General features: G+C 40.0%; 1 non-coding gene across 1 annotated transcript; it reads left to right on the top strand.

Moving 5' to 3' along the window:
- The first annotated feature begins 9,349 nt into the window (after positions 1-9,349).
- On the top strand, positions 9,350-9,421 carry TRNAW-CCA (transfer RNA tryptophan (anticodon CCA)). The gene has a single exon. It is a non-coding gene; the product is annotated as a tRNA-Trp (tRNA).
- Positions 9,422-9,664: the final 243 nt, after the last annotated feature.

Below are 9,664 nucleotides of genomic sequence, written 5' to 3'. Positions count from 1 at the left end.
TTTGCAACCCCATGGACTATACCAGTCCATGGAATTCTCCAGGCCAGAATACTGGAGTGGGTAGCCTTTCCCTCCTCCAGGGGATCTTCCCAACACAGGGACTGAACCCAGGTCTCCTGCATTGCAGGCAGATTCTTTACCAGCAGAGCCACAAGGGATATATATTTAATTATTTGTAAATTCACCAGAAGAAAATTCACATGTGTAAATTCATGTATAGTATTAGAACTTGCAGTGGAAATTTTAATTAACATGGCCACATTTCAGTGAGGAAATGGAAAATTTCATAACTTTTCCAACATTCAGTTGGTGATATGTGATGGAGGTAGGATTCAGACCTGTATTTGCTATAGTTAAAAGATAATGATCTACATTCTAGACCAAATAAGAAAGATTTATCTTGCTTCAGTGTATACAGTGATACTATCCTCTGGTCAGGGATGGCTTCATGGACCTTGAAGCTGTGCTTGGATTAATGTGCTGCTATTGGCATCTTGAAAGTTCAGTGGCACTTGAATAAGTGGCACTTCATTTTTATGCAAATTATGTAACAGGTCCTGCTTTTGGGAAATAGCTCAACAACTCTTTTTTTTTTTTTTTTCTTATTTTGCTGTGATGTTAAGCACATTCCTTACCATCTCTGTTTTCATCTCCTTTCTTAAAAATTCAGATTCTGCTGAAACGAACTAGTGTAACCATTTAGGAAACATTTTCAGATAGGTCACTTTCACTCATCATAGACTATTTTAACAATTTTTATTGGAGTGTAGTGCTTTACAATGTTGTGTTAGTTTCTGCTGTACAACAAAGTGAATCATCTATACATATACACATATCCCCTATTTTGTGGATTTTCTTCCCATTTAGGTCAACACAGGGCATGAGTAGAGTTCCCTGGGTTCTCATTAGTTATCTGTTTTATACATAAAAGTGTATATATGTCAATCTCTATCTTCTAATTTCCCCTCCCTCCTTTAGCACCTTGGTATCCACACATTTGTTCTCTACATATGTGTCTCTGTTTCTGCTTTGCAAATAGATTCATCTTTACCATTTTTCTAGACTCCACATATATGTCTTTTTAAATTTATTCATTTTAATTGGAGGCTAATTACTTTACAATTTTTTAGTAGTTTTGCCATACATTGACATGAATCCACCATGGGGGAACATGTATTCCACATCCTGAACCCGTCTCCCACCTCCCTCCCCATCCCATCCCTGATCATATATGTGTTTCAGTGCTCTTCTGTCAAATCGTCCCACCCTCGCCTTCTCCCACAGAGTCCAAAAGACTGTTCTATATGTCTGTGTCTCTTTTGCTGTCTCCCTTATAGGGTTATCATTACCATCTTTTTAAATTCCGTATACATGGATTAGTATACTGTATTGGTGTTTTTCTTTCTGGTTTATTTCACTCTGTATAATAGGCTCCAGTTTCATCCACCTCATTAGAACTGATTCAGATGTATTCTTTTTAATGGCTGAGTAATATTCCATTGTGTATATGTACCATAGCTTTCTTATCTATTCGTCTGCTGATGGACATCTAGGTTGCTTCCATGTCCTGGCTATTATAAACAGTGCAGCAATGAACATTGGGGTACACGTGTCTCTTTCAATTCTGGTTTCCTCGGTGTGTATGCCCAGCAGTGGGATTGCTGGGTCATATGGCAGTTCCATTTCCACTTTTTAAGGAATCTGCACACTGTTCTCCATAGTGGCTGTTCTAGTTTGCATTCCCACCAACAGTGTAAGAGGCTTCCCTTTTCTCCACACCCTCTCCCGCATTTATTGTTTGTAGACTTTAGGATAGCAGCTATTCTGACTAGCGTGAAATGGTACCTCATTGTGATTTTGATTTGCATTTCTCTGATAATGAATGATGTTGAGCATCTTTTCATGTGTTTATTAGCCATCTGTATGTCTTTGGAGAAATGCCTGTTTAGTTCTTTGGCCCATTTTTTGATTGGATCATTTATTTTTCTGGAATTGAGCTGCAGGAGTTGCTTGTATATTTTTGAGATTAATTCTTTGTCAGTTGCTTCATTTGCTATTATTTTCTCCCATTCTGAAGACTGTCTTTTCACCTTGCTTATATTTTCCTTTGTTTTGCAAAAGCTTTTAAGTTTAATTAGGTCCCATTTGTTTGTTTTTGCTTTTATTTCCATTACTCTGGGAGGTGGGTCATAGAGGATCCTGCTGTGGTTCATGTCAGAGAGTGTTTTCCTCTAGGAGTTTCATAGTTTCTGGTCTTTAATTTTAGATCTTTTTTTTTTTTAATTAATTTATTTTTTTAAGGCTACATTTTATTTTATTTTATTTTATTTTTTTAAATTTTAAAATCTTTAATTCTTACATGCGTTCCCAAACATGACCCCCCCTCCCACCTCCCTCCCCACAACATCTCTCTGGGTCATCCCCATGCACCAGCCCCAAGCATGCTGCACCCTACGTCAGACATGGACTGGCGATTCATCTTGAGTTTATTTTTGTATGTGGTGTTAGAAAGTGTTCTAGTTTCATTCTTTTACAAATGGTTGACCAGTTTTCCCAGCATCACTTATTAAAGAGATTCTCCATTGTATATTCTTGCCTCTTTCGTCAAAGATAAGGTGTCCATAGGTGCGTGGATTTATCTCTGGGCTTTCTATTTTGTTCCATTGATCTATATTTCTGTCTTTGTGCCAGTAACATATTGTCTTGATGACTGTGGCTTTGTAGTAGAGCCTGAAATCAGGCAGGCTGATTCCTCCAGTTCCATTCTTCTTTCTCAAGATTGCTTTGGCTATTCGAGGTTTTTCGTATTTCCATACAAATTTTGAAGTTGTTTGTTCTAGTTCTGTGAAAAATACCATTGGTAGCTTGATAGGGATTGCATTGAGTATATAGATTGCATTTTCACTATATTGATTCTTCCCATCCATGAACACAGTATATTTCTCCATCTATTTGTGCCCTCTTTGATTTCTTTCCTCAGTGTTTTATAGTTTTCTATATATAGGTCTTTAGTTTCTTTAGGTAGATATATTCCTAAGTATTTTATTCGTTTCGTTGCAATGGTGAATGGAATTGTTTCCTTAATTTCTCTTTCGGTTTTCTCATTGTTAGTGTATAGGAATGCAAGGGATTTCTGTGTGTTGATTTTATATCCTGAAACTTTACTATATTCATTGATTAGCTCTAGTAATTTTCTGATGGAGTCTTTAGGGTGTTCTATGTACAGGATCATGTCATCCACAAACAATGAGAGTTTTACTTCTTTTCCAATCTGGATTCCTTTTATTTCTTTTTCTGCTCTGATTGCTGTGGCCAAGACTTCCAAAACTATGGTGAATAGTAGTGGTGAGAGTGGGCACCCTTGTCTTGTTCCTGACTTTAGAGGAAATGCTTTCAATTTTTCGCCATTGAGGATACTGTTTACTGTGGGTTTGTCATATATAGTTATTATTATGTTGAGGTATGCCCCTTCTATTCCTGCTTTCTGGAGGGTTTTTATCATAAATGGATGTTGAATTTTGTCAAAGGCTTTCTCTGCATCTATTGAGATAATCATATGGTTTTTATCTTTCAATTTGTTAATGTGGTGTATTACATTGATTGATTTGCAGATATTGAAGAATCCTTGCATCCCTGGGATAAAGCCCACTTGGTCATGGTGTATGATCTTTTTAATGTGTTGTTGGATTCTGTTTGCTAGAATTTTGTTAAGGTTTTTTGCATCTATGTTCATCAGTGATATTGGCCTGTACTTTTCTCTTTTTTGTGGCATCTTTGGTATTAGGGTGATGGTAACCTCATAGAATGAGTTTGGAACTTTACGTTCCTCTTCAATTTTCTGGAAAAGTTTGAGTAGGATAGGTGTTAGCTCTTCTCTAAATTTTTGGTAGAATTCAGCTGTGAGCTGTCTGGTCCTGGGCTTTTTTTTGCTGGAAGATTTCTGATTACAGTTTTGTGATGGGTCTGTTAAGATTTTCTATTCCTTCCTGGTTCAGTTTTGGAAAGTTATACTTTTCTCAGAATGTGTCTATTTCTTCCCAGTTTTCCATTTTATTGGCATATAATTGCTGATAGTAGTCTCTTATGAACATTTGTATTTCTGTGTTATCTGTTGTGATTTCTCCATTTTCATTTCTAATTTTGTTGATTTTATTCTTGTCCCTTTGTTTCTTGATGAGTCTGGCTAATGGTTTGTCAATTTTATTTATCTTCCCAAACAACCAGCTTTTAGCTTTGTTGATTTTAGCTATGGTCTCTTTTGTTTCTTCTGCATTTATTTCTGCCCCAATTTTTAAGATTTCTTTCCTTCTACTAACCCTGGGGTTCTTCATTTCTTCCTTTTCTAGTTGCTTTAGATGTAGAGTTAGGTTATTTATTTGATTTTTTTCTTGTTTCTTGAGGTAAGCCTGTATTGCTATGAATCTACCCCTTAGCACTAATTTTACAGTGTCCCATAGGTTTGGGGTTGTTGTGTTTTCATTTTCATTCGTTTCTATACATATTTTGATTTTAAAAAAAAATTTCTTCTGTGATTTGTTGGTTATTCAGCAGCGTGTTGTTCAGCCTCCATATGTTGGAATTTTTAATAGTTTTTCTCCTGTAATTAAGATCTAATCTTACTGCATTGTGGTCAGAAAAGATGCTTGGAATGATTGCAATTTTTCTGAATTTACCAAGGCTAGATTTATAGCCCAGGATGTGGTTTATCCTGGAGAAGGTTCCATGTGCACTTGGGAAAAAAAGATGAAATTCATTGTTTTGGGGTGAAATGTCCTATAGATATAAATTAGGTCTAATTGGTCCATTGTATCATTTAAAGTTTATGTTTCCTTGTTAATTTTCTGTTTAATTGTCCATAGGTGTGAGTGGGGTATTAAAGTCTCCCACTATTATTGTATTATTGTTAATTTCCCTTTCATTCTTGTTAGCATTTGCCTTATATATTGTGGTGCTCCTATGTTGGGTACATATATATTTATAATTATTATATGTTCTTCTTGGATTGATCCTTTGATCATTATGTAGTGTCTTTTTTCACAGCCTTTATTTTAACGTCTATTTTATCTGATATGAGTATTGCTACTCCAGCTTTCTCTTGGTCTTTATTTGCGTGGAATATCTTTTTCCTGCCCTTCACTGTCTGTATGTGTCCCTTGTTTTGATGTGGGTCTCCTGTAGACAACATATATAAGGGTCTTGTTTTTGTACCCATTCAGCCAGTGTTTGTCTTTTGGTTGGGGCATTCAACCCATTTACATTTAAGGTAATGATTGATAAGTATGATCCCATTGCCATTTACTTTGTTGTTTTGGGTTCAAGTTTATACACTTTCTGTGTTTCCTGTCTAGAGATGATCCTTTAGCATTTGTTGAAGAGCTGGTTTGGTGGTGCTGAATTCTCTCAGCTTTTGCTTGTCTGTAAAGCTTTTGATTTCTCCTTCATATTTGAATGAGATCCTTGCTGGCTTCAGTAATCTGGGTTGTAGGGTTTTCTCTTTCATTACTTTAAGTGTGTCCTGCCATTCCCTTCTGGCCTGAAGAATTTATATTGAAAGGATCAGCTGTTATTGTTATGGGAATCCCTTTGTGTGTTATTTGTTGTTTTTGCCTTGCTGCTTTTAATATTTGTTCTTTGTGTTTGATCTTTGTGAATTTAATTAATATGTGTCTTGGGGTGTTTTGCCTTGGGTTTATCCTGTTTGGAACTCTCTGGGTTTCTTGGACTTGGGTGGCTATTTCCTTCCCCATTTAAGGGAAGTTTTCAACTATTATCTCCTCAGGTATTTTCTCATGGCCTTTCTTTTTGTATTCTTCTTCTGGGACTCCTGTGATTCGAATGTTGGGGTGATTAACATTATCACAGAGGTCTCTGAAATTGTCCTCATTTCTTTTAATTCTTTTTTCCTCTCTGCTCCATTTATTTCTACCATTTCTGTCTTCTACCTCACTTATCCTATCTTCTGCCTCTATTATTCTACTGTTGGTTCCCTCCAGAGTGTTTTTGATCTCATTTATTGCATTATTGATTATATATTGACTCTTTTATTTCTTCTAGGCCCTTGTTAAACCTTTCTTGCATCTTCTCAATCCTTCTGTCCAGGCTATTTATCTCTAACTCCATTTTGTTTTCAAGATTTTGGATCATTATTACTATTATTATTCTGAATTCTTTTTCAAGTAGACTCCCTATCTCCTCCTCTTTTGTTTGGTTTGGTGGGCATTTATCATGTTCCTTTACTTGCTGAGTATTTCTCTACCTTTTCATCTTGTTTAGATTTCAGTGTTTGGGGTGGCCTTTCTGTATTCTGGCAGTGTGTGGCTCCTCTTTATTGTGGAGGTTCCTTGCTGTGGGTAGGGTTGGACAGGCGGCTTGTCAAGGTTTCCTGGCTAGGGAAGCTTATGTCAGTGTTCTGGTGGGTGGAGCTGGATTTCTTCTCTCTGGAGTGCCATGTAGTGTCCAGTAGTGAGTTTTGAGTAGTCTGTGGGTTTGGTGTGACTTGGACAGCCTGTATATTGAAGCTCAGGGCTATGTTCCTGCATTGCTGGAGAATTTGTGTGGTATGTCTTCCTCTGGTACTTGTTGGCTCTTGGGTGGTGCTTGGTTTCAGTGTAGGTATTGAGGCTTTTGGATGAGTTCTTATCAATTAATATTCCCTGGAGTCAGGAGTTCTCTGGTGTTCTCAGGTTTGGGACTTAAGACTCCTGCCTCTGGTTTTCAGTCTTATTCTTACAGTAACCTCAAGACTTCTCCATCTATACAGCACCGATGATAAAACATCTAGGTTAATGATGAAAAGCTTCTCCACAGTGAGGGACACCCAGAGAGGTGTGCAGAGTTACATGGAGAGGAGAAGAGGGAGGAGGGAGATAGATGTGACCAGGAGGAGAAGAGGGGGAATCAAAAGGGGAGAGAGCAAGCTAGCCGTTAATCAATTCCCTATGTGCTCTCCACAGTCTGGCCCCCTCAGAGAGGTTCACAGAGTTACACGGAGAAAAGAAGAGGGAGGAAGGAGACAGAGGTGTCCAGGAGGAGAAAAGGGGAAATCAAATGGAGAGAGACAGATCCAGCCAGTAATCAGTTCCCTAAGTGTTCTCCACAGCCTGGAACACACAAAGAGATTCACAGAGTTGGGTAGAGAAAAGAAGGTTTAGGGAGGAGACAGAGGCGACCTGGTGGAGAAATAGGAGATTCAAAAGGAGGAGAGAGCAATCAAGCCAGTAATCACACTCCCAAGTAAAAATGGGTACTGAAGATTGGGCTCTTAAAGGTACAAAATTGATAACAAATACCAAAAAGCAAAGATTAAAGATCTAGAGTAGAGGTTAGACTCTCAAAAATACAATATTAAAAAAACAAAACAAAGTCAAAAAAATGATAAAAAATATATAAGAAATTTGCTTTAAAAAATAGGGTCTTTTTTTGCAAGGTAATAGTAGGTTATACAAATGAAAATTAAAGGAGTAATAGAGGACTTAATTTTTTAAATTTATAAAATTATAATAGTAAAAATATATCTAGGAACTTTTTCTGGAGCTGTTGTGGGCAGTGTGGGGTCAGTTCAGTTCAGATAGTTCCTTGATATGGCTTTTACTTCTCAAGACCTATAGGCCCCTTCCAATGTAGTTGGTGCTAACTACAGGGTTTTAATCTGTTGCACCTGTCACTTCCAAAGTGGTTCCGTCTGTTTATTTTAGCTTCTGTTTGCTGGTCTCTTCAGTGTCTAATTTCCACCCTGACATGAGGGGACAAAGGTTTCACTTATTTAGGCTCAGGGCCCACCTCAGACAGTTCCCCAGCAGAGCAACCTAGAGCCTGAGAAGTATAGACTGGGAAAGTGCAAGCACCATGAGTGGTGGCAAACCCTGTGCGGCCGAAACACTGAGAGCACTCCCCACATATGCCAGCAATATTTGTTTGCCATGTTCCTCCCTCTGAGGTGGGCCCTGGTTTGCGTGCACTTCCCAGGTCTAAGCCGCTCAAGTTCAGGTTCTGAGTACTCTACAAAGGTGTAGTCTCGGTTGGGCCTGCGTTTTGTGCCCTTCCCAGGTCCAAGCAGCTCAGGCAACCAGGTGCTTGGTGAGCACAGTCTCCCCGTGTGGGGAGTGTGTCTTATCACCTCCCCAGTCCCAACTGCTCAGTTTCCTGGGTGGCAGCAGGCACGCCTGTCTCAGGTGTGCCCTGTGTCTCTTCTGGGGAGCTGATCTCTGGCTGCGACCCTCCCGGCGGATGTCAACCATCCAGAATCCCAAGAAGTCTTGGTTAGCGACTGGAAGCCTGCTTGCAGTTTGGTAGAGGATCCCTCTCTGGGGCCGAGATTGCCCCTCTCCGTCTCTGGCTGCCCCTCGCCTGCTTCCCTGTGTCTGGCAGGGGATGGGCTGGTCCACAGCCTGCTAGCTCTCCTCTGGTATTCGCTCAGTCCTTTGTTCTATGAGCAGGCCTGGCAGTGCCTTAGGTTAAGGCTTTTCGTGGAATAGTTCTCTCTCTCTCTCTTTTTTTCCCCTCTCTTTCTCTTTCTCTGGCTCTCCTACAGTTTGGGTTGCTATCTCACGTTAGGTCTCTCAGATTGCCCTCGGGGCATTCAGGCCCAGTCCTTACCCTAAGCAATGCAACCCGCGCCTCCCTGTTCAGCCCCCGACTTGCTGGTGGCAGATGCAAATGCTGGGAGTTGCCGTTAGGCATGTAATCTATGGGTTTTATTTATTTGTTTATTTTTCCTCCTGGTTATGTTGCCTCTGAGATTCCAAAACTCCCCATAGACCTGCTGGTGAGAGTGTTTCCTGGTGTTTGGAAACTCATCCTCTTTAAGACTCCCTTCCTGGGATGGATCTCCATCCCTACCTCTTTTGTCTCTCTTTATATCTATTATCTTCTGTCCTACCTCTTTTCGAATACAATGGGCTGCCTTTCTGGGTGCCTGATGTCCTCTGCCAGCATTCGGAAGTTCTTCTGTGGAATATGCTCAGTGTTCAAATGTTCTTTCAATCAATTTGTGGGGGAGAAAGTGGTCTCCCCGTCCTACTCCTCTGCCATCTTAGGACCGCCCCCTCAAAAACTCTTTAAACAGCTGTCATACTTAAAGATGTGATGAAACCTATCCTAATCAACAAGCAAGACTTTTCCTGGACAGATTGGGGATTGATTCAGATATTTTCACCATGAGTAAAATTGCTTGACTCTCAGATATCAGATTTCTCTTTCCTATGAGAGTGGTACTCATTAACCCTAAATGTGCTTACTTGTGCTGAATAGCTCTATGCCCACAGTGATGCTTCTGGGAGTGAATTCCTTTTCCTTTGGGCTGAGCAATCTTTTTGCAAACCATAGGACTTAAAAGTGACTTCCTAGGGCTTCCCTGGTGGCTCAGAGGTTAAAGCATCTGCCTCCAATGCAGGAAACCCAGGTTCGATCCCTGGGTCGGGAAGATCCCCTGGAGAAGGAAATGGCAACCCACTCCAGTATTCTTGCCTGGAGAATCCCATGGACTGAGGAGCCTGGTGGGCTGCAGTCCACGGGGTCACAAAGAATCAGACATGACTGAGTGACTTCACTTACTTACTTCCTCTGGTTTACTGAAGGAATGTGTTCAGTGGCTCATGCATCTCCAACTCTGACTCTTTGCGACCCCCTGGACTGTAGCCTACCTGGCTCCTCTGTCCTTGGACTC

Source organism: Ovis aries, chromosome 1, assembly GCF_016772045.2.
Source record: "Ovis aries strain OAR_USU_Benz2616 breed Rambouillet chromosome 1, ARS-UI_Ramb_v3.0, whole genome shotgun sequence".
In the NCBI taxonomy this organism is placed as follows: domain Eukaryota; kingdom Metazoa; phylum Chordata; class Mammalia; order Artiodactyla; family Bovidae; genus Ovis; species Ovis aries.
This window is presented reverse-complemented; position numbering and strand designations above follow the sequence as displayed.